Source organism: Canis aureus, chromosome 4, assembly GCF_053574225.1.
Source record: "Canis aureus isolate CA01 chromosome 4, VMU_Caureus_v.1.0, whole genome shotgun sequence".
NCBI lineage: Eukaryota > Metazoa > Chordata > Mammalia > Carnivora > Canidae > Canis > Canis aureus.
In genome coordinates this window covers 15,524,486-15,549,601 of record NC_135614.1, presented here as the reverse complement: position 1 = coordinate 15,549,601, position 25,116 = coordinate 15,524,486, and the positions used below count along the sequence as shown (strand labels likewise).

At 34.2% G+C, this 25,116-nt stretch overlaps 1 protein-coding gene and 1 long non-coding RNA gene across 5 annotated transcripts in view; one reads left to right on the top strand and one right to left on the bottom strand.

Annotated features, from left to right (window-relative positions):
- LOC144312226 (uncharacterized) overlaps window positions 1–6,807 on the top strand; it is a 40,967-nt gene extending 34,160 nt beyond the window's left edge. For both annotated transcript variants that reach the window (XR_013377696.1, XR_013377695.1), the window contains 2 exons: window positions 3,084–3,170; window positions 5,128–6,807. This is a non-coding gene — a long non-coding RNA (uncharacterized LOC144312226). The remainder of the gene's footprint in view (window positions 1–3,083; window positions 3,171–5,127) is intronic.
- Window positions 1–25,116, bottom strand: part of CABCOCO1 (ciliary associated calcium binding coiled-coil 1) — a 117,338-nt gene that overhangs the window by 18,455 nt on the left and 73,767 nt on the right. The window lies entirely within an intron of this gene.

The window sequence follows — 25,116 nt, the reverse complement described above, 5'->3', positions numbered from 1 at the left end:
ATACTACCTTGTGAGGAGAGGTTTTATTGAGCTCATTCTTTGGATGAAGAACCTAAAGCTCACAGAGGCTGGGTAACTTGGTCAAGGTCACACAACTAGAGAATGGCAAATTCCATCAGAACTTGAACCCAGATCTATTTGATTCCAAAGCCCATTCACCTAATTCTTGGCAGCAAGTGGAACCCCACTCTTTTTTTTGGGGGGAGTGGAATCCCAAAACTGTTTCTCTCTGATTTACAGGTGAAAAATACAGGATTAGAACAAATAAGATGATGTATGCACATAGGGATCTGAAAGCATAAGTTCTCAGGGAATTTCAGAAAGAATTTGTTCACTGGTTCCTCACAGCCCTACTGTGCATAATTCCAAAATAACTCAACAAAAGTAAGACATGGAAGTTGTAATTTTTTTTTAAGATGGCAAGATGTAAAAGACCTTTGGTTTATAAATAAATTTGAGAACATGCTTAATTCATTTGTGGAAGCAGGAAAATATGGGAGCATCAGTTTGCTGTTGGAGACTGGAATTGCATGTTCCTGCTCAGATCGTACTTGGTCTCATTTGTTGTAATTGTAACGACTGTTTTATTTGGAATCACAGTCTTTTTCTAGGAACGGGCATGTAGAGAAAAGCAACCAATAACCTAGACAGTTAAAAACCACATTGAGAAATGAGTCCAGTTGTGTGAACAAATCTCTTGTGATTAGTCTTCCACTGTGTGCTGTAATGTGCTTTAAATCCATTTCCATATTTTTAATTAACACTTAGTTCCAAAAAACTTTCTGGAGGCCATTTAAATCACAAATGGAGGAAAAAACAAATTTGCTTTATCAGAAAATTGACTATAGACTATTTTGGTGCCTTTTATTATTTTTACATTTTAATGATTAAAATTAAATATAGCCCGATTCCGACAGAAGACAGTGAAATAATTTTCATGGCTGATATAATTTTAAAGTCAAACCTGAGTGAATGAGATATTCTTTCTGTTGTGGACGAGTTTCATCGTCCATCCTGTGGCTCTAATTTCTGATCAGTCCCATCCATTTCATAAAAGGAATTAGACAGCTGTACCACGTTACTCTTCTAGCAGAGACCCGGTGGTGCTTTGGCTCTATCTCAACAGCTGTCCTATAGGGACTATAGTGTTTGTTCTGTCTTACAGATTTTAGACACCTGTTTTCATAGTTTGAATCATTCATTTCTTTTGAGTGAAAAACAGAAAGCACAAGTTTTGTTTTAAAATTCTTTGCACCAAAAATATCACCTGCTATATTGAAACCCAGTCATTGCTACAAGTAAAAGGCATAACTGCAGCTCTCTGAGGATGCTTGTTCATATGTAGTCCTACAACAAAGGCCACTGTCCTCATCTAGAAAATGGGGATAAGGAATTACCTACCACTGGGTTTTGTAAAGATTAAATCAATATATGTAAAGCACTTACACAGTGCCAGGCATGTAGAAACAGCTTAAAAGTGTAAGCTTGTTTTTTTCAATATATATTTTCATGTCATTTATTTATGTCTACAATAATGATAAACAAAGATCTCTCCAGGGTAAGGACTTGGTCTATTTTGTTCCCCACTTCACTTCCTGGTAGGCAGCTGATAAATAACGGGAACGTAATAAATATTTATTGAATAATTAAATGTAGGAAATCACTGTGGTCAATAGATCATTCTATCACCATTTCCCCCCTGCTCTGCAAGTCTACTGACATACAGGGTGCCAAATTTTGAGATTTTTTTTTTTCTGTATCTTCTCCCTGCCACCAGCCCATGCCCCCAACTTTGGCTACTGACTCTGATTTATAACTCAGACTGCTCCTCATCTGGGTGTCCAGCCTGGCTTCTTGACTTGACATATTCTTCCCCTATTAATGGTTGGATTCTTTATAAAGGTGTCTGTGTTAGATGGAGTCATGCCAAATGAATAGATTGTGGTGGTAGGACTGGAATATAAGGATGAGCATAGCCTCTTCCTTGATGAAGGAATTATTCAGGCCAGGAAAAGCCTTGAAGGATCGTTCTGGTTTTCACACTTGTATGAACACAGCCTTGGCATGAGGGGTTGCTAATGAAGCCAGAGAATGTGGCCCAGCATGTTAATTTACTTGATTCGGGGAACTTCCTCGTATTTATAAATGAACTCCATACATTAGGCAACTGATATTTAGATAAGAAAATCAGAAAACAGCACATGCTGTAATATAGTGCTTCAACAGATTATAGTATCAATCGATTGCAGCAAAGCTAACACCATTTAAGTAATCAAAAACAAGCAAGGACAATGAGCTACTGTTTTGAAATCCTGCTAGAAATAAGAAACCAGGACTAAAACCATTCAAATAATAAAGGTAAATTGCAAAACTAAGCCATAGTATTAATTGGGCTAATCTAACTATACAATCTACAACTGAATCTTAACAGATTTAGGATTGGAGTATCACTGGAAACATCAGCCACCTGATTATCATCATTGCCCTAAGAGAAGATGCAGCTTTTACCTGTGAGGGATCTGGTGTTCAAGTCATGTTCTGAAGAATGGATAGAATATCAAAATGTTATGAAAAGGCACATTTCTATTTCTTTAGCTTCTAGTTGCATTTGAAGCATTTTATTCTGTTCATCTTGGCAATGATGGTAAATACTAAGAAACAACTGGGAAGATAATATTTTACAGTTATTCTTTTTTCTAAAAAAATACCATTTTCCTTACAGTTTATTTTGTTATAATTGGTTGGCTAACTTGCTCATTGGCAAATAATTTTATTTTTGGTTGTAGACACAGTTATAATGTACAACTTTGTTCTTTTATTAGATCGATTTTTCTGCTGGTAGATCATAAGGCACTTTATTATTTTAGCAAGAATTTTTAAAAGCATTCACTGCTACATCTCTGAACTTCACCATCTCACTAGCATCTGTCAGATTTAATCACCTACAGGACTACCTTATAAAGATTACCTTATCAGAAAAAGTGTCAACTTGTGAGCTTAGGTGTGAGAATTGCAAAATAAAGCTGAGCTACACTAACAACTGCTGTGCTAATTTATTGTAAATTATGTTTTTTTGTTTGCAGAGATAAGACACGAGAAGCGTTTCTATTTAAATTCATTTCCTATTATTTCAACATAAATACCAAACAGCTCGACAAGAATGTGAGAAGGTAGGATATTCCTTAAATAGGTTCTAGTGATAGTGAAATTTATTTTCTAAGCTATCGGGACCAGTCATGTCACATTGTTCTAGGTACAGAATCAGACGGCACAATTAACACAAAACATGGATGTTTAGAATATTAGATGGAAATTGCTGATGGTCATGTGAAGAGTGATGATTTATAGGATATGAACTGGAAATAATTGCGTAGCAAGCTGGTCTACAACAGAGCTCTAATTCACTGGGCTGACACTGTTAACTCATAATGTGTCGACCTGGCACCAGCCATGATAGATTATGGCTGTTCAGAACACATAAGCATATCCCTTTCATGAGCATTTTGGGAACCGTAGTTCAGATGACCCCAGTAAAAACAACTGCAATGGTTTAGCCAAGCTGGTTCTCTAAGAAATGTAAGAATCATGATGAGTCATTATGTTATTGAAATTCAGAACTAGGTGGCAATGAATCACACGGAGTTATCACCTTCAAATCATCAAAGGGAATATAAATTGGGTCGTATAAAGTACCATGAGTCTCACTGCATTTTTAACTAGATGAACCTCTTATATAAACAAGGTTTTATTATTATATGTATTGTTATTATTATTAAAACTAGAGTAAAATTTAGTGCACATAAAAGTGAAGGGCTAATGTTGCCAGCTTGAGCCAGAAAGAGGACAGGCCTGTATTGGTAGATTGCTTCATGTAACACTATCATTACGTTTTGACCTATATGAGTCAATGCCAAACATGGGAATTTGTATGATTCTTAAAAATGCATGAGTGGATGGGGCACATGGTAAGAGGTCCTCAAATCAATTTTGTTTTTTAAGCTAAACTAGAATTTGAACTAGAGAACTTGAGAACCAAGGGTAGGTCAACCCAACTCTTTCATTATCCTCCACCCTCCTTTTTAATACATTGGATCTTTCAAAGAAAACAGGGTAGAAATATCATTTAACAGAAGAGCAAGAAAATCACTTTGCTGGCTTTGCTATGACTTTTTGCTAGTAAGCTGTACGCTATGCCAGATCACATATTTAAAAGCAGAGTTTTGCCTCTTGGGGAAGAATTAGATTTCAGTTCAGTTCAATTGATCTGGGTGCATTCTGTCCAGGTAGGATTTTTGTACTCACAGGGGTTACAATCTGGAGGTGAAGTTAGAAGGCAGGGGATATAAAATCAATGATAACAATACATGGAAATGGCCACAACTGGGCTAGAATAGGGGACTACTGGGTTAGTCATACTTTAGTTAGATGATGACTAAATGATGTGCTAGTTAGGGAATCAGCCAAATGAAGAGACTAGCAAGGGTGGGAAGGGCATTGTGGAGTATTTGGGTGTTTCCATTGTCAGGTAGCCACTCTTCATAATAATTATCCAAAGCCAGAGGAGTAAGTGGCATTAAACCACTTGACTATAAAAATATTTTAAAATAAACTTGGCTCTTGAAGAAGCTGAACATACTTGTTAATTGCTGATAAATATTACTTTGATCATAAGGAACAGAAGAAATACTGTTGTTGGTTAATGGTTATTTTTACTTAAAATGTTTATAATTGGAGGGATACAAATAGGCCTGTGGTCATAGATTATGGAAAACACATTGATACATAAATATATTTTAAAAATCCAAATATTAATAACTACTGACATTTGTGTAGTCCTTTCTCCCAAAGCTCTTGACAAACATTACTGACTATACACATACAGGAATAGCACTGAAATGCTGCTACTCTTTCAAAGGACAAGATGTTAATTCAAGAGAAAAGTAGCAAATGGCTGATATACTTAAATATAGGTCTGCAGAATATAGGTGTGCATTTGGAAACGTAAACTCGCACCACAGAACCTCCCTCCCAAAGTGTTTGTCATATTTTACTTCAACTTTATTGAATTAGTGGTTTCATTTAACTCCATTTTTTACTAAGACACAGATGATTTTTATTTTTCCTTAGATGGAGATTGAGCTCCTTTATGATTGCTGCATGGTAGTAAGTAAGGACCCAGGCGGATGGCATTTCCTTTCTGAGGACATCAGCTCTGGCCCTGTAGCACCTCCTGGTGTGAGGAGGCCTGATACGCCAGCGCAACACAAGAGTGCCGCCTACTGAAGGACTGGTTTTGTTTGATTAAGAACCAAGATTATCCTCAGTTATCTGAAAGAAACCAACCACCTGGTTCAAGCAAGTCTCATTTATGAAGTATTAGATCAAATGGATTGTTGCTGGGCTGGTTGGTGACACTGATTGAAAACATGCCATGTTTGTCATACTTACTTGAACAATGTGTAAATTACATGGCAATAATCATTTATAAAGATGAGAGAGAATGTTTCATGTATACTTTTAGGGCTCTTACTGTAAAATATTAATTATTTTATTGCATTCTCAAAGTATGACTGGCAATGCCAGAAATATTATTTGTTTCTTTACATTTCCTGTAAAGATATCAATATCAATCCTACAGGTCTTCAAAAGTTCAGCTAAACTACCAGCTCCCCCTTAAATATTTCATATTTTTTTTTCTCAGAAAACAAGGCAGTCTATGTTTCTAAAACTCTCATATATACAATCATGTTTAGCATACCTTTACTGAGCATGCACTAATGAGACAAGTACTGCTTAGGCCCTGGGGATTCAGACACAACTAATACACATTCCTCGACTTTCAAGGAGGTCACAATCTAGTGTGTGGGTGGGTGGGGCTTGTAGAGATGACATACACAGTAAATTGCAGAGTGAAATAATTATTAGAAGTATATGTAGGGTGTCCTAGAAATTTAGAGGAAAGAACTATCTCATTGTGGTGGAAGGGAAGAGGGAAAGAGATTCAGGGAAAATGTAAAAGAGATAGTGCCTGAATTAAATCCGAAAGAATAAATAATGCTAGCAAGCAGATGGGGTGAGATAGAGAGGGAAAAATCCCAGACAGAGAGATAGACAGGGAAAGTGGCCTTTACAAAAACAGAGAGAGTAAGAAGCACATTCCCAGATAAGAGATGTACACAGTGTTGGTGAAAAGCTGGGGTCACATGGGTCTGGGTTTAGTCCCAGCTCTAGTGTTTATTAACTACATAACCTTTGGGCAAGTCATTTAATTTCCTATGTGCCTTGTGTTTGCCACTTGTCACATGGGGCAAGTAACATGCTAACTGGCATTTAATTGGTAGAACCCATTTTGGGGGGGATTTTGTGGGAAATTATATCAAAAATTCAAAGCTGAGAGCTATGGAAATGAAAATGATTATGTAGAAGTCTAACAACAAAATGAAATTTTGTTTGATGACTGCTAATGTTTTAAAAATTTACATGTTTTAAATTTAAAATGTGGTTTGTAGTCTTTTGGAGTAAGTCATGTCTAAGAAGTAAGTGTATGTTTGTCTTTTGCTATAGCTACATTGAAATGATGGGGAAAAAATAAAAAAAGAAATCAAAGGATTTGTTTTCCATATGTCCCAATAATAGCCAGCAATTTTTAAAATAAGTTTAGTAAAAGTTAGAACAATGCAGTTCCCTCATCCTTTGCTGAGAGGAAGCCTACTTGATTAATGTAATTAAAGGGTTGCTTGTAACTCAAGACTCAATTAAAAAAATAAATTTGGCCTTATTACTTTACTTCCAACTGGTGGTTTTCCTAGTGTGATTTTTGAGCTAAAATCTGCGGCTGCTTTGTTCATGACACATGAATTGTTTTAGCACATCCTTTCCCCTGCTGTGCATATGATTAAGAAAGCAGAGGTTAAATAGTGCAGTAAAGAATTGGGTAAATTCATTCTATTCTTGCTCACAGCACTTAGGTCCCCTCCCCCTTTTCAGGACTGAAAGAGTGCAGAAGCCTATTATCTTTTCCTGAAATAATTTAAGATATGTTCTTATGCTGAAAGTGTAACTTTTCTTTCTCAACATTTTCTAGTACACTGATTTTGTGATGTCTGTGCTATAGATATTATCCGTATTAGCAAGAAAACAAATGCAAGAGCATCCTACCATTTTATTCAGTGCTCATGGGTGCTTCTCACTGTGATAAGCATTTTGCATACATGGTTTTATTTTTACTTGTGATACTCCTACAAGGTAAGGATAATTATTCTGATTTCTAGATGAGAAACAAGAGGCTCTGAGGGGTTATGGTATTTTTCCAAGATGCCACAATTGGCAGGAGACAGAAATAAGGTGTTAAATCTGGTCTACTTCATTCTAAACCTGGGTTCTCATGCATTTGCATTTTTTGTAGGGCAAGTTTGATTCAAAGGATTTAAAACTAGTTCTGGTACAGCATCTTCTATGTGTTTGGTGCAATACATGTTAAATTCAATTGAATGGAAATTTTAAGCTCAGGAGGGCAAAGAGCAGTGAGTTCTCTACCCTCCTTGAGTTTATAGTCTGATGTGGGTGTGACTATAATATGAAGTGCAATTGATAAGCAACAGAGAAGGCGGTGTGGAATAGTGGGGAGATCATGACAAACTCACCATGTCCAAAGGAACTCTTCATTTCTTACCTTAACCTGTTCCTTCCCCAGTCTTCCAAGGAATGGTGCTAATATGCATCTGGTTGTTCAAATCAGAATCCCTGGGCAATTCCTCCCTCTCGCTCACCTTTTGTATCTTTAGCAAGTCCTGTCTGAGCTGTGCTGAAATCTGACAGCTACTTCTGTCTCCCTTCCCTGTCACAACGTCCTCCAAGCCCTCCGGACCACAGATGTCATCACTTTCTAGCTGTAAAAAATAAGTGTCCCTGCTCCTCTACCCAGTGAGAACCATGTACGAGGGGCAGCCAGAGTAGGTTTTGGGGAGCCCGAAGCTAAGGTATGATACAAAATTACATGCAAAAGTGAACATATAGAATGACAACAGTAGTAGCGAGAAATTATATATATTAAAAAGCTGATGGGGGTGCCTGGGTGACTCAGTCGGTGAAGCATCTGCCTTTAGCTCAGATCATCATCCTGGAGTCCTGGAATGGAGTCCCACATTGGGCTCCTTGCTCAGCGGGGAGTCTGCGTCCTCCCTCTCCCTCTGCTCCTCCTTCTGCTCGTGCTCTCTCTCCCTCTCTCTCTCAAATAAATAGAATCTTTTTAAAAAGCTGATAAATTCTAAAAATATCACAAAACAGAAAAATAAGTTAAAGATCATTAGCTGCTTGACCTCACATCTGTGATATATTTTACTCTACTTTTTGGGTTTCATACTCTAATCAGCTCTTCACATGACAACGATTTTGTAATATTATCTTCCATAGAAAGAATGTAAAGATTAGTTGGTCTTTGCTCTAGCTCATTAATGGAATTTCAGCCTTTGTAACTCATTATCGGTAGTATCATGTACATTTGAGGATTGATGTCAAATTTCAGAAAACCCATATCCAAGTTCCCTTTCATATTTGACTTACAGAATTTAAGATGCTTTTCAGGTTCTTTTCTGCAGTGAACAATTTAAAATAATCGTTACTTGTTGAATGGATGGCACTCATTAATCAATTTGTGTCGATGTCTCCGCTGTAGAGGCATATCATACGTTTGATGTTATCTTCATTGATGTTAGTAGTTTTTGTGAAAATGAAAGAAATTTAAATCTTTTTACAATGTGTTCATATGATTCACTCCTCTTCACTAATTGGACTATCAAGCAATCTAGAAGCCTATTCATTGCTTCGATTTAAAATGTATTTCTTCTTATTGGATTACTACTTTTGTTCTGATCTGAATTTGGGGGGCTTACAATTACTCATTGATGTCAGAATAATTTCTACTGATTTAATTGCTCATCTGTATTGCCCTTGTTTCATATTCCACTATACTTTGAATTTTTCTCAGTTCTTTAATAAATCAATTTTAAAATGACAAAAGAAGGTACTCTGAATATAAGTCCAAATCACAAGCTGTAATTTCTCACTTGTTGAACTAAAACATTCCAAAAGTCTGCCCAAATTGCAGTTAAAATGGCATATTCAAAATTTATTGAATAAAATGTTTGCATTTCATTTGCACTTGGGTTTTTCTTCCAAGTCTTCAAAAATATATTTTAGAGTTTTTAAAATGTCATTTAATTCTTATTGCAAGACTTGAATAACTTTTACACTGCTGATAATTATTAAAAATTTCCATAGACTAGCTTCTAGCTCACACCTCTCAAACCTGGTTTCTCTTCCACTATTTACACATGTCTGGGGCCTGGTCCTAAAGCACACATTCATATGGCAATGTGACCTTGGACTCTGTACCTTTGTATTAAGATGTCATAGTGGGTGGTAGAAGCCATATCTGCACAAAGATGGCTAGACATTAATTATTATACAAGAGTTCCCTCTCCTGAATCAAACAATGGCCTTTCTAATATATGTAGCTATGTATCTCCAATTGTCTATAGGAAGTTTATACTTTGTCATTCTATTATCAATTATATTCCATTATAAATTTAATGTATTTAACACTAAAGTCATCACCACAACCTTTATTATCATTATGAAAATATCTTTTCTAATTATGTCAATGGCACAATTACTTTCAGATCTTCTTGTCATCAAATCCATACAAGATTTGATTCACCTTCCTAGTCTTTCATATCTAGATTGATATCAACTTCTTTGTTAACTTTTTAAATAGTATTTCTTACATATATATGCTCATTCCTTTCCATTTCCATTGCTATATCCTGAGCCTATATATTTTTTTTACCACTTCTCTATTTCCTAATTTCCTCATTTATCTTTTTGTCTCTAATCCTTTTTCACTTCAAATGTTGTGTTTAACATTGCCAAGTTACTTTGATCAAAATACTGCTTTTATCATACTAGTCTCATGCTTAAAAATGTAGTCTAGAATTGCTTTTTTTTAACATTTAGATAAGAGTTTTTATCACAGATGGAATAAAAAAAAGAGTTCAAATTTCTGAAGAATTCAAGTTAATAGTATTAATTTGGATGACTTGAGTAAAAATTCAGTTTCAACGTAATAGCAGTCACATTATAGAATATTTTCTAAATAGAGCTTTACTTTTAAGTGGTGGCATTCTCAACTTCTTAACCAGGGTTCCCAGAGAAGTCAGCCTTTGTGCCTAAGGCATCCACTGTTTATGATAAATTAACTTCTCTCCTGTGTATATAGGATCTATGTATCATTCTTGAGAAAATGAAGAAATTGGTCACCTAAACAACTTTCTGTAGCACTCTTGCAGGACATCTATTAAAAAGATTAGTATAGTAACTGAAATAAACTGCTAACAAAATAGTACAAGTAGAGATTCTCCATCTACCTTAATGACTTTAAAAAACCCTACTTGAGGGGCATCTGGGTGGCTCAGCGGGTGAAGCATCTGACTGGCTCAGGTCATGATCTCAGGGTTCAGGGATCGAACCCCACGTGGAGTCCCACATGGAGCCTCAAGGAGCCCCTCATGGAGTCCTGCATCACATCAACCTCTACTAGCTCAGCAACAGGCTCTATGCTCAGTGGGGAGTCTGCGTCTCCTTCTCCCTCTGCCAACCCACTTCCCCTCCCTGTCATCCGCTTATGCTCTCTCTGTCTCTCAAATAAATGAATAAAATCTTTAAAAACCCCCACTTCATTTATAATAACAATGTCCATTTGTATATAAACAGTGAATACTGCCAAATTAAAATCCTGTCTTAAGGAAGCAAGAGGCTATTTATAAACAGCTTCCACGTAATATTGTCTACATTATGTGTCTCTGTTCTTTTATAGACTAAAATTTTACTATTAGTGTAGACCAGGTTGACATTCTGAAATTCTAAGTTATTTAGGTTTGAATTAATGAGGTTTCTACTGTTTATATTTTGCAAGAAGACTCAAACTGCTACAATGTGTATCATCCAATATAATTGTTAACATATAATGTATTCTACAATGTTTATGTTAGAATTATATGACAAAGACAAATATTTTGAGAGGATAAAATATAACATTTCAATTCTGGGCTATCATTAAAATGTTTTTAATTTAACTTTTAAAGTTAAAAGTGGGTAATATTTGTTAATAATATAAAATAGTGATATTGGTGTATTTGGACAGCAGTTAGCTGTTAAAGTGACAGAAAATCCAAAGTTCAACAGCTTTAACAAGATACTATTTTACCGTGGCTTCACATAAATATCCAGAGTTAAGCAATAGAAGGCTATTATTTTTGGGTCTAGATTTCTCTATTCTTGTTGTTCCTCCATGTTGGCCTTCATTCATTTTTGCAAGATTATCCTCTGGTCCAAAATAATTGCTCCATCTGAAGCCATCTCCCCATTTTTAGAGATTTACTTATTGGGGCCCATGTGTGGCTCAGTCCGTGAAGCCTCTGCCTTCAACTCAGGTCATGATCCTGGGATCCCGGGATGGATCCTTGCATCTAGCTCCCTGTTTAGAGGGGAGTCGCTTCTTCCTCTCTCTCTGCTCCTCCCACTCATGCTCTTTCTCCCACTCACTCACTCTCTCTCAAATAAATAAAATCTTTAAAAAATTATATATTTTTTTGAGAGAGACTGGGGGAGGGCTAGAGGCAGAGAGAGATGGAGAGAGAGAATCTTAGGCAGGATCCACACCCAGCATGGAGCCTTATGTGGGACTCAATCTCATAATCCTGAGATCAGGACTCGAGTTGAAATCAAGAGTCAGTCACTTAACTGACCCCCCCATCCCTTTCATATTCTAGCCAGAAAAATAGGAGAAAGGCAAAAAGGATATGCTCCTTCTCTTTAAGGACACTTCCATTAAGTTCCATACTTTACTTCTCCTCACATCCCATCAGCCACAAACTGTTAAGGCTAAGCTTACTTATTTACTTACTGTAAAGAGCCTGGAAAATGAAGTCTATTCCAGTCAACGATTTGCCCAGCTGAAAATCCTCTATTAAGGGCAAAGTGAGAGAATGGATTTTTGATGACAATTCAGAGGGTTCTGCCACAGATCATGTTGTCCTCATTAACAGTCCCCAACTGCCTAATAATAAACCATCTATACTTAGAAGATGGTAGGAAGTATGCCAGCAAATTACACCTACTTGTAGCAGGCAAAGTTTAATTTTCCAGCTTTCAACCAGGCTTGCACATCAATATCACCATGGGGTTTTTCAGATTTAGAGATGCCAAGCCCTAACCTAAACCTATTGAACTCGAGTTATGGTAAGGCAGGTCAAGAGCTGATTTTTGAAAGTACTACAGATGATTCAGGTACATGATCAAGCTTAGAGAGCAGCACAGACCCATCCCTTGGTGGGATATCATTTAAGAAATAATAAGGGAAAGGGATTATAGGAAACACTGGGTTAGAATTGTTAGCATCTCTTTTTAATTTATTTTTATTATTTTATTTAATTTTAATTTAATTTATTTTATTTTATTTTATTAATTTATTTTATTATTATTATTATTATTATTATTATTATTATTTTTATTATTAGTAGTATTATTTTGGAGACAGACCATGCATGCATGTTCAGAGGGAGAGAGAATCTTAAGCAGGTTCCACATCCTGCTCAGAGCCCCATGTGGGCTTGATCTCATGACCTAACTTGAAATCAAGAGTCAGTTGCTCAAGTGACTGAGCCATCCAGGAGCCCCTGTTAGCATCTCTTTAAATGTTCCCTTCTTCCCTCATTTATCTGACCTGGTTACCCATTCTTCTGTTCCCCACCTGTCATCAAGCCCTCAGAGCAATTTTGCAATAGCTCACATGACAGAGGAAGGAGAGAGAACAAAAGGAATTTAGGATTTAAAAAGTTTCCTGCAAGGAACGTAGGTGATAATGACATTTACAGCTACACAGTGAACTTCTTGAAGGTGAGGCCTTCATCTTTTCCAAAGAGGACGTCTAGAGCCTACAGTGTGGTAGAAGCTCAAAGAATATTGGGGTGAGGGAATACTAAGTACCATGCTGGTTTAGCTAAGTGTAGCTGCTCCAGGGGATTTTGGTGGGAAACCGAGACTCAGTATGTAAGATTACCATCACCTAGCCTTCAGTGGTCTCAGCTGGCTGATTGTATCTGATTTTATTGACATAAACCTGCCTGGAGTCTAGAAAGAGAGATGAAACTCCTGCTGTGCTGAATTAGCTTTCTGAGGTTATCTTTTGAGCCCCATGTGTTCCTTTTTGACTGTGGACCACGTGATGCTCATGCTGTAAAGTTTTTGGGGTTTATCCTGGACCCGTCTGAGGGAAATTTTCTGGCTGGGCCCCAATTTTATTCCACTAATTTTACTGTTCTAAAGATACTTCAGATTACATCATTCCTTGTCAATGGAACCTCCTATATTCCTGGCCTTGGAAAATCCCATTTTTCTCTTAGATTCTCTTTAGAACATAGAAGAACAAGGATATGCAGTACTAAGTGTGTATCATCTAAAAATTTAAGGTTACTTTTAAGTTAGGTTGAGTTTCTTGACTATGGTTCTAATCTCATTTTACTAAAGAAAATGAACACCACTCTCCACTCTTTTCCACATTATCTCATCCTATTTTTATTTTAAGATTTTATCCGACACTTCTAGTTTGGATGAGCTTACTTATAATCTCTTTGATCATGGCTATTGCTTCAGAGAGAGCTCCACTTACTTCTCTAGTCATGAATGTTGCCAGTTACCTAATAGTCTGTAATTACAGACGTTTAAACTTTAAAAAACCAGTGTTTTTCCCTTCCCATTTGCAAGAGACAGATTTAAAGAGATTTATGTGAAGAGACAAAAATCCATTGTATTTGTTGTTGACATAAAGAGCTGCAGATAGCTTTCTGGTTTTTGTTTCAACTCTTTTTAATGTTTTTCCCCCCTCCTACTTCTTTAAGAAAGTCTTAATTAGGTTTTAGTGGTTCTTAACACCTGTCTAATTTTCCATTTAAGAAGGAAGGTGGGGTTTAGGCTCTGCATAGTTAGCAGGTATCTTAGCATTAGCAAATGAAAAAGGTTGGGTAGTAAAGCAGTAGGCTACTGGAGGAAAAGACTAAATAGGAATAATGAGACACCTAAATCCACGGATCTGAGGATTTTTTACACACTGAACTTGATTATTAACGTGCGTAGAGAATAAATAAAAAGAGCTTGGGGTATGTATACATATGAGTGCATGTGTGTGTGTGTGTGTGTGTGTGTGTGTGTGCCTGACATACATGGTAATTAACAACAGCTCCAAACCGGGAAAACTGAAAGTAAAAGAAGGTTTAGAGCTGAGAGGAAAAACAAACCAAACTATTTTGAAATGAATACCTAAAATGGAACATTAACTTATCCTTAGAAAAAAGTTTAGATCTTGAATTGGGGGGAAAAAAAAGCTTGAGTTTGAAAAAAGTTTTTCATATTTTTGGGCAAATATAAGTAAGTATATATTCTAAACTTCGTCATTTTTTTTCGTAGTTTAAAAATATAGTCTTTATGTTTCTAACAATAAAGCTCTGTTTTTATTACATAAATCTGAAAATGTCTTGGACGAAGGATTTATCTTTCTAGTTAAAGATTTGAGTATGCTCTTTCTTCTTTGTTATTTAAGTATTTAAGGAAAAATCAAGGAAAGAAATATTTCAATAAGATAAGAAATAAAGATAAAAAGCTGACTGCTTTGATTTGTATTTCGTACTGCAAATCTTCTGAACTGTGAATGCTTTTATATTTTAAAAGTTTAACAACTAGTTACAAATGAAAAAAAATTACCAAATTATTTCAAACTTCAGTAATATAAATGTAATGATTTTGTCACTTTGTTTGAAAATCATTCTCATGGGCATAAAAATGAAGTTTTAACCAAACCTCCACAGGAGGGCACTATAGCGTGACTCTGGTATAAATTGCAACTCCAGCAACCCATTCTGTCATTAGCTGGTTCTTGATTAAACATCTAAAATAGTGAGTCCTTCTCTTTAATTAGAAAATTCTAGTTTTCAAAACTTAAGATAGGTAGATTTCACATGTGGCAAATATATTTTCTTTGGTAAAAAAAGGAATATAGGTAATTTAATCTTTTGTGGCATATACTTAAAATCTTATCACAAACTATAGCAAAATTGGTAAGATGTGTGGTCTGGATGAAACAAAATCTAAATAGGTTAAAATTATGTAATATTTTAACAAATAACAGGGATATTTTAGAACTATCAGGCTAAACAATCAAACTCAAAAGACATTCAACAGATACATGCATTATTACTTAGAAGTGGTACATTTTTATAAGTAGCATATGTAAATATTATTACAAATAATATGTATTACTTATAATGATATGTCTAGCTAGCTAGGCAGTAGGTATGTAAATAGATCTCAGTGAATATAGAAATATAATTAAATATAAATAGCAAAGCATTTCCAAACTGGCTCACCTCCTCTTGATAAGGCTTTAAAAACATTCACTGTAATGATAAAGGTGGATATTTGGTCCAAATTAAGATGTTTTAAATGCCCCTGGTCCTAACTCCCAACATCACTAGTGTATTTTCAAGTAGTTCTCCAGGAGATAAAATATTTGGATATTTTACTAGAGTTAAGTCAATATGAAAATAATTGTACTCGTGGCAGTTACCATGTGTCTTTGTGGGCCTTGTTATTTTGAGGATTTGCCATATAAGTCCAAAAAAGCTATACTGAATAGACATTTTTATAAAATTTGAAGAGTAACAAGATCAGTGGTTATAGATATAGTTACATAGTTGTATAACTGTACAGAACAAATCTATTTCCATTAAGGAAATTAGTCATTTCATTGTAGTTTTGCCAAAAAATGGCAGGGATTTGGGTAAATTCTAATAATGGAGGGAAAGTCTAGTTAGAGAGGTGAAAATCCTTATATCAACCAGCTTAACTTTCCCTCTTTATGGTCAAATACAGATAGCTTTAATGTTCTGGGAATTTATAGTTGAAGTAAAATAATGTAACTGTAATACAAATCTCATAACTTTCTGAATCTGCATTCTCTATAAGACTCAATGGCATCATATTTTCATACAAATGCAAAACACTTATTTAAAACAGAAGTTCTCTAAAACTTTTGTTGGTTCACACCTGGGTTGAATAATTAAATTTGTTGGTAATTAAAATGCTAGTTCATCACTCCCCTGGGGATTCAAGGCAGCCTGTTTTAATTTAAATATCTTTTCTTTTAGCTCATAATTACAGATTCTTTAGCCATTAAAGAACTCAAAAGTAGATTTAAAAGTAATGAAAAATAAGAAAGTAAAATTTGCATAAACTGTTTCCATATAATAAAGATGACTTTTAAATATTATTCATATGTAAAATTGGCAAATTGCATAATGAGATACTTATCATAAATAATAGAATCTTATACCATTAAGGTTTTCTTTGTTTTTTAATCTGGAATCTAGCATACCAGAACATTCCATTTACTGGATTTTTTGTTTTTTAGAACATCTATTTTCCAAAATTTTCCCCAGATTTACTGAAGTATACTGTTCTATATTTTAAAATTTTACATACTAATGTATACATTTTTATAAGATTGGACATGTCCATACACTTATGATACTATCACTATCTCCAAAGGATTTCTTGCTTCTTTGTTTACTTATTTTTGTGGTAAAAATTACTTAGCATGAGATCTAACCTCTTAAGAAGTTTTAAAATATGCAATAGTGTATTGTTAACTACAGGTACTATGTTGTACAGTAGATCTCTAGAACTTATCTGAAACTTTATACCCATTAAATGCTCCCCATCTAGCTCCCCCTTCATCCCCTGGCAAAAACTATTTTATATTCTCTGCTTCTCTGAGTTTGACTATTTTATACACTCCATGTAAGTAAAATCATGCAGTATTTCTCCTCCTGTGACTGGCTTATTTCACTTAGTAGAATGTCTTCCAGATTCATCCATATGCTGTTGAAAATGGTAGGATTTCCTTCTTTTTTAATGCTGACTAATATTCCAATACACACACACACACACACACACACACAATTTCCTTTATCCATTCATCTATTGATGAACATTTATGTTGTTTCCACACCTTGGTTATTGTGAGTAGTGCTATAATGAATATAGGAATGCTAGTATCTTTTTGAAGTGCTGATTTCAATTCTTTTGGCTACCTACCCAGAAGTAGGATTGCTGGATCATATGGTAGTTCTATTTTAATTTTCTTTTTGAGGAACCTCCTTACTATTTTCCATAGTGGCTGTACCATTTAACATTCCTACCAACAGTATACAAGAGTTCCAATTTCTCCATATCCTCACCAATATTATCTTTTTTCTTTTATTATTTTTTCTTTTAAATAATAACCATCTTAACAGATGTGATGTGATATCTCAATGTGGTTTTGATTTGCAGTTCTCTAGTAATATAAGTACCTTTACTACCTGTTGTTGATTTGTATGACTTCTTTGGTGAAATGTCTCTTCAAGTCCTTTACCCATTTAAAAATCAGTCTTGTTTTGCTTTGTTTTGCTATTGAATTTTAGGACTTATATATTTTGGAAATTAACCCTTTATTGAATATATAATTTGCAAATATTTTCTCCCACTCTGTAGGTTGCCTTTTCACTCTGTTTCCTTTGTTGTGCAGAAACTTTTTGGTTTGTTGTACAACTATGTGTCTATTTTTGGTTCTGTTGCCTGTGATTTTGGTGTCATAACCATGATCATTGTCAAGACCAATGTCATTAAGCTTTTCCCCTATGCTTTCTTCTGGGAGTTTTAGTTTCAAGTTTTATATTCAAGTGTTGAGTCCATTTTGAGTTGATTTTTGTGTATGGTGTAAGATAAGGTCCAATTTCATCCTTTTGCATGTGGGTGTCCAGTTTTCCCAACACCATTTGTTGAAGAGACTATCCTTTCTCTATGTGTATTCCTGGTACCCATATCAAAAATTATTTCAGTTGTAGTCAAATGACTTGATGTTAGTAACTCAAAAAATGCAACTCTGTTTTCACTGAATGTTATATCACTCTTGGATACTAAAGTGTCTTCTTAAAAAGAGTTTTATTAAGGAAAATATTTTCTTTTTTTCTTCCTTCTTTCTCTCTTTCCTTCTCTCTTCCTTCCTCTCCTTCCTTTCTTCCTTTTTGATCTACTATTTTTACCAAAGTCAGTAAGAGATACTGATAGATTTTTCACAAAATCTAACTTGTCAAAATAAAAGCAAATTTTGGTTAACCATAATGCTCCATCCCTTAAGCACTAAGCAAAATTTTGCTGCAAAGTTTATTTAATTTCCAAGTTTGACTCCACTGAAAAACAGAAAACAGTATTTTGAGGAGTGATTGTCATTTCTACTTTAAAAACAAGAGCAATCAGAAGGTGAAATATGACGTTAGGTGAGTACTAGAAACCTTCACACTACAATAGTTAAAAAGAGGAAGATAATGGGAAGTTTACAACCCTGGATTTTATAGGGGCTTCATCTTTAGGTAAATGAAATGATACACTATGCTTCCTTGGGCAGGATTATATAACAAAATCCAATAAAAACAGGAGCCAGAATATGTGGAAGCAGCTTCTCTGAAGGGCCCATATAAATTTCCAGTGCTCCTATAATTCAGACCTTCAGATTTTAAAAATATTACACAGAATTGAAGTCATTTTTGGTTTGTTTTACATTTTTCTTTTAAATAACTTCCAATTTACACATAGGTTATGGAAATAATACACAGAGTTCCTGTGTAACTATTGAGATTAAATTGCAGACTAATGCTGCATTTCTTATCAGACTTTGTGCCTATATAATCACAAAACAGCTATTAAAATTAAGTTGATCTAATATTGCCATGTAATCCCCAGACTCCAACAGAATTTTGCCAAATATCCTAATAATGTCTTTTATAGGTCCAGGATCCAATCCAGAAGAAGCATGTTTGGTATTTAAATGTTTCTGCAGTCTGTTTCAATTTACAAGAGTTCCTCAGTCTTTCCTTATTTTTCTTGACCTTGACACTTTTGAAGAGCCTAAAACAGTTACTTTTTAGGATATTGTTCTTTTGGAGTTTATTTGACATTCCTCATGATTTACACATTTTTGGCAGGAGTACTCCATGATGTTATATTCTTCTCATTGCAGTTTATCAGTAAACAACTATGTTAATTTGCATAATTTCTTATACTATTAATGTGTATTACTAGGATAAGATGGTATTGGAGAAGTTTCTCTGCTATGAAGTCAATTACTCAGCATATTATATTTATTCAATATACAATAACAATTTTTATGGGCAGATACATTGATATTATGTAAATATTCATTTCCTTATCAAACTTTTACCTTTAGTTTTAGCATTCTTTGATCATTCATGCTGAAATCAATTACTATTGTGATGATTACCAAATAGTAATATTCTAATTTCATTATTCTTTTTGGATTTGTTGTCATTCTACTGATGCATCCTATTTCCCCCTGTATATCTATTTTTTAAAAATTCATGTATTTATAACAGTAATGCTTTATGAATATGTATTTTACTCAAATGGTTATTGTTACTATCATAATTTATTTTGATGTTTAAATTGGCTAATGGGAGACTTTCAAGCTAAATCCTATGTCCTTTGGACAAGATCCTATCACTGTTTGTATACTTCTTTGCTTTCTAGTATGTCAGCATATTCTAGACCAATCTAACTTTTTTTTCCCCAAACCCAAAGTCAGCCATTTCTTTCATTGGAAAACGATATTTAGAAATCAAGCGCTGGGTGCTTAGAGTGCTCACTGTTGATATGGTATCATTGTGCTGGGTCCTCTCAGCAGACAATATCAGAAAAAAAAATTATCATTATATTCTATCTATCCTCAAAATCCATTAGTTCACACTGATAACTCCGACAACATGTGGTTTATTGTAGTCTTCCCTCTTACTACATATATAATTCTTTTCTCCTAGAGTGACAAAGCTCATTTTTCTTGTCATACTTATTTGCTCAATGACCCCACGCATATGCAACCAATTTTCAAAGTTGTGCCAATCAAAAATTCAACCCTAGACATGTGCTATCCTCTCTCTACCCTCATTGGCCCCAGTCAGGCTCCAAGGGAGGAAATGGAAATGGAAATGGATGAAGAGAGGAAGGAGCAAGAAAGGCTTTAAGAATCTTGTCCCTGGCTCCATTAGTTTCCCATTCCTGCTGTTCCTTTTAGTGACTAAACTCTGGACTTTGGATGGATACACATTTCTCCAGACTCCTGCCAGGTGTGCTGGCAGAAGCTTAGCTTGGTCAAAATTTTTGAAACTCCAAATCCTTGGAGTAATCTTTTGGAGACTGTTCAATATTAATTGAAACAATCAGGTTAGCTATTTAAGCTTATAAAAGGAATTAATATTATATTCTTTTTCTGTTATAATCTTAAGGGTTCAATATATTTTTCACCTTTTGAAGGAAGATATAAAATGCATAGAAATACTGTGGATTACTCTTTCTTTTTTAATTAACAACGGGATATCTAATGAATTTACTTATGATGCTAGTTCCCCATTCACCTGTTATTGCCCAGAGATCCACAATCACCTGGTGACATTTGGTGCTGCTTTGTAAATACAGACAGGCCAACTGCAGTACTGGCAGATCTGTCTCCTACTTCCATATTTCAAGAAAGATATTTTTATTGCCAATATCTGAAAATTGATACGCCAAGTGTTAAAGGCCCTGATATAAACACGAGTAAGAAATAACTTTGTATGTTTAAAAGAAAAACAACAAAAATGGAAAACTCAACAATACATAAGACTTATAGAGGTAAAAGGATTTAAAGAAATTAGATATAAAGATATAATACCCATATCTTCAGGTGCCTTCAAAAGCATGTTAAAACAAAGGAAGGATGAAAAACTGGTTTTAGTCTTACATTATAGTTTAAAAACACTGTGTGTGACCCACAGATTTTAAGGCTCTAGAAATAAATTTAAAATCAATTCTGTAACAGATGTTAATGTAAATGATGCTTACAGGCATTGATAAAACACTGTGCCTTCCCTCTACTAACATATTCCATAATTATACTGTGATTTAAATAGTTTATATATAGAGAGATGAATGTGGAACAGGAGAAAAGTATTCATACATTAGCATTCTGAGTAAGTAATTCAAACATCTAATTGTTCCAGCTCAAGGAATATTTAAAAATATTACCAGTTAGGTGTTCAAAATTATTTTGGTTTTTTATTGAGTCATGCTGATCATTTACAAAATTAGAAAATGTTCTTGATCATTATAGATGCACATTACAGAAAATACAGAAAAGGAACAGAATGACAATTATCAGAAAAACCTTTCTGCTTTTCTTTTATCCTAGATACATTAAAAAATCATCTTTTAAAACTGAGCTTGTGCTATTTGTAGAGTTATAGATGAAAACAGACATTTCTAGTTATGTTTTTATTGGGGAGAAATGCTCTACGTAAGGGGCTTGATTGTACATACTTTGAACTCTAGAGCTCTTTTAGATGCATTTTAATTAACTTGAAACAGCTTAAATTTCTCTTCAATATTCTGAGAACACCAGTAAAAAATCTTACTATTGTAAAAATTATTCTTGAGGTTTATGCAATGGCCATTCTTAAGTCTTTCTGTTTGTAACTTATGTAGAAACAAACGAAAACAAAGTCACTTATATCAAGGACAAAAGGGAGACAGTTAATGCAGGTACATAAAGGAAACTGAACCTAACTTTACAGGAATTTACAGCGTTTTTCAGAAGCAGCAGAGGACACTAACTATTACCCAAACTCCAGATCAGTTCATGCCATCCCTGCATTTCCTGGTCCTCTTGACTCAGCTATCCTAATCCAAATCAGAAAGAAGACAACCAGGCAACGCATCAGCCGAAAAAGCCAAATAACTTTCACATTTTATGGGATACATAAAAATCTTTTAGTCTTTGAGCAACTTGTAACTCTTGGTTCCTGTAACCTTGAATTTCCTGGCTTGAAGGTCAAAAGCTTTGTAATAAATTCATCTTTCCGCTTTGTTTTATTCAGTACTCAGAGTTTGGTTTTTGATGCTAGAATGATTTGGAAATTCCAGTTTTATTAGTATAGTAGGTATAAAGACCATGATTTTTTTTTAATGGTTGCATAAGTTTAATTGGTTCAACTCAATAAATGTTTGCTGAGTACATCCTTATGTTAAAAACCTGTAGGAGACTCAGTTAAATAAGAAATGGTCCTAACTTAAAGAATTTATAATGATGGACGGTGATAGCTTAAAAAAAAAATCACATTTTGTCTTTCATTATTATAATTTATACAAGTGCTGAAAATGAAGTGATGTAGGAGTTCAAAGGAAGTCATCCAATTCTGACAATCATATATGATTCCACTAATCATAGTATTTTCTAACTATTAGAATGAGTAACATAATCTTACCATAGTATTTTCCACACCAGTGAAAATGATTTTATTGCTTTTTAATTATAAAAATGAACAGAATCATTGTGAAAGAGGTCAAGCAATACAAAATAGTAAAATAAAAGAAAAATAACTAAAACCATCCAAATCCCATAAATCTTTAACCTGTAATCATTTCCCAGATATTATTCCCATGTAATCAAATAAAAATAAATCCATATCTTTTATACTGCTACATTTACTGCACATGTATATATAATTTTAAGAAATGGGTGATATGATATAGGTATTTTGCAATCTTTCCTTGTCAATCTTGTGTGAAAATTCATGAGCTCATTATTTTTAATGGGTATTATGTAGTCTTACATTGGATGGATGTAGCCATATGTGCTTAATTAATTTCTCGTTGAGGAACATAATTTTCCAAATTTTTATGATTGTAAAAAGCAACACTAGGATAAAAACCATCATAGATATACCTCTGCACATGTTGAATTATCTTGGACTAAATCTCTGAAATTGGAATTGCCAGGTCAAAGGTATGACTTTTTAAAATTTGGATACACTTTAACAATTGTGCTCTAGCAGAGTACCAATTTAAATTTCCACAAACAGTGCGGGAGAGTTTTTTACACATGGACTAACACTCGGGATTGCCAGTCTAATAAAGGATGTGTATCACATTACCTTGTTTGTATTTCTTTGATTGTGAGTGAGCTTGAATATCTTTTTCATATATCTAATGACCCATTTGTTTTTTCTTTTATGAAACAATGTTTATGTTGTTGGCTTATTTTACTCTTGGGGTGTTTTCTTTCTCTTATTTATTTATAAGATGTTAGGGATCTTAATTCTTTGTTTAACATGTATTACAAATAATATTTCTCTTTTTAAAAAAGTATTCAAACTTGCTTTTGTTGTCTTCACCAAAAATGTAACTATGATGTTTTACAATTATTGATATTTTTCCTACAAGCTCAGAAAGGCCCTCCCCACACAGAATTATAAAGAAATTAGAAGTGAATTCACTCATATTTTCATCTAGTTCTAGGATTTAATTTTTCAACTATACATTTTATTTATCTGGTGTTTTCTTTGATGTTAGGAATGAGCTGGTAATGGGCATTTTTCCAATTTCCATATTTCATCATTGATTTGAATGCAATCTCTATCATATATTAAGATCCCGTATATGTTTATAGCTCTTTCTAAATTCTTTATTGTGTGACAACGATCTGTTGATTTTTGTTTTCAGATCCTGTATCATTGTATCTGGTAGGATAAGTTACTCTTCATTATGTCATATTCTTACTCTTCCAACTGGAAGGATAATTTCGTGAGACCCTCTCTCGTGAGTCTACATACCCCACAATGAGGGTACCTCAGACACAAATTTTATAGAGTTTTGATTGGCACTGCATTGTATTTAAATATTAAGAGCTTAAATTTTCACAACATTGAGTATTTCAATCAAGAAAGAGAAGTGCTTCTTTTGCTATTCTTTCAACTTTGTCATTACTATCTAAACTTTTTCTTCATTTTGTAAATGGAGTTTTTATTCTAATATGTATTTTCTAATTATACTAGTTAAACATAAAAATGCAATTGACTTTTATATTTTAATTTATAATAGCTACCATACCAAGTGCTACTTTTTTTCTAAAAGTTTTCAATTGATTTTCTTGGAGCCGGATAAATAGTCACACAATTTGGAGCTACTCATAATTTTGCCTTTCCTTTTCCAGTATTAATAATTCTTGAACTAAATTGTGCTCCCCTCCCCAAATTAATATGTTGAAGTCCGAAGCCACAACATGGCTGTGTTTAGAGCAAGGAAGTAATTGGGAGTCCTGTTCCAGAAAGATTAGTGTCTTTATAAGAAGAGACACCAGAGAGCTCCCTGTCGTTCCCTGTTAGGCGATGGAGGGAAGGTGGCCATGTTGAAACCAAGAAGAGAGCTCTCATCATCAAAAACTGACCATGGTGGCACTGACTTCACAGACTTCTAGCTTCCAGAACTAGGAGAAAATATATTTCTATTGTTTGAGCCATCCAGTCAGTGGTATTTTGTATGGCAGCCCAAGGAGATGAATGTATTTGTATCATTATCTTATTACACAGTCTATAAGTCATTAAAAATGTTAAATGATAGCAGGAACTGCTAGCACTATTTTTAATGGGAATGCTGGTAGTATTTGTACTTTAGCTTTAAGTTTGGGAAATGCATACTGTAAAAATGTTAAGTATTCTTCTATTACGATTTTTTTCTATTATGATTTTAACAAGAGCTCCTATTGGCAATGTGTGTGACTATTAAATTTTATCAAATGCTTTTTCAATACTTATCAAAGAGATAATTTTTTTCTAGAAATGACTTATGTCCATGGGCCATCCTTGCATTCCTGCAATAACTCTACTCAATGACAGCATGTTGTTATTTCAAAGTATCACTGAATTGTATTTGCTAAAATTGTATTTGGGTTGTACCAATATTCATTAGTGAATTGCTTTATAGTTTTTTCTCTTAGATAACTTTTGACAAGATTTAGAATCATCATTCTGGCTTCATAAAAAACATGAGCAGCCTTTCTTCTTTCTATAGCCCTGGAAGAGTTTAAATACATGTTAACTATCATTTGAAGATTAAAAAACTCACTTTATTTTTAGTTTCCAT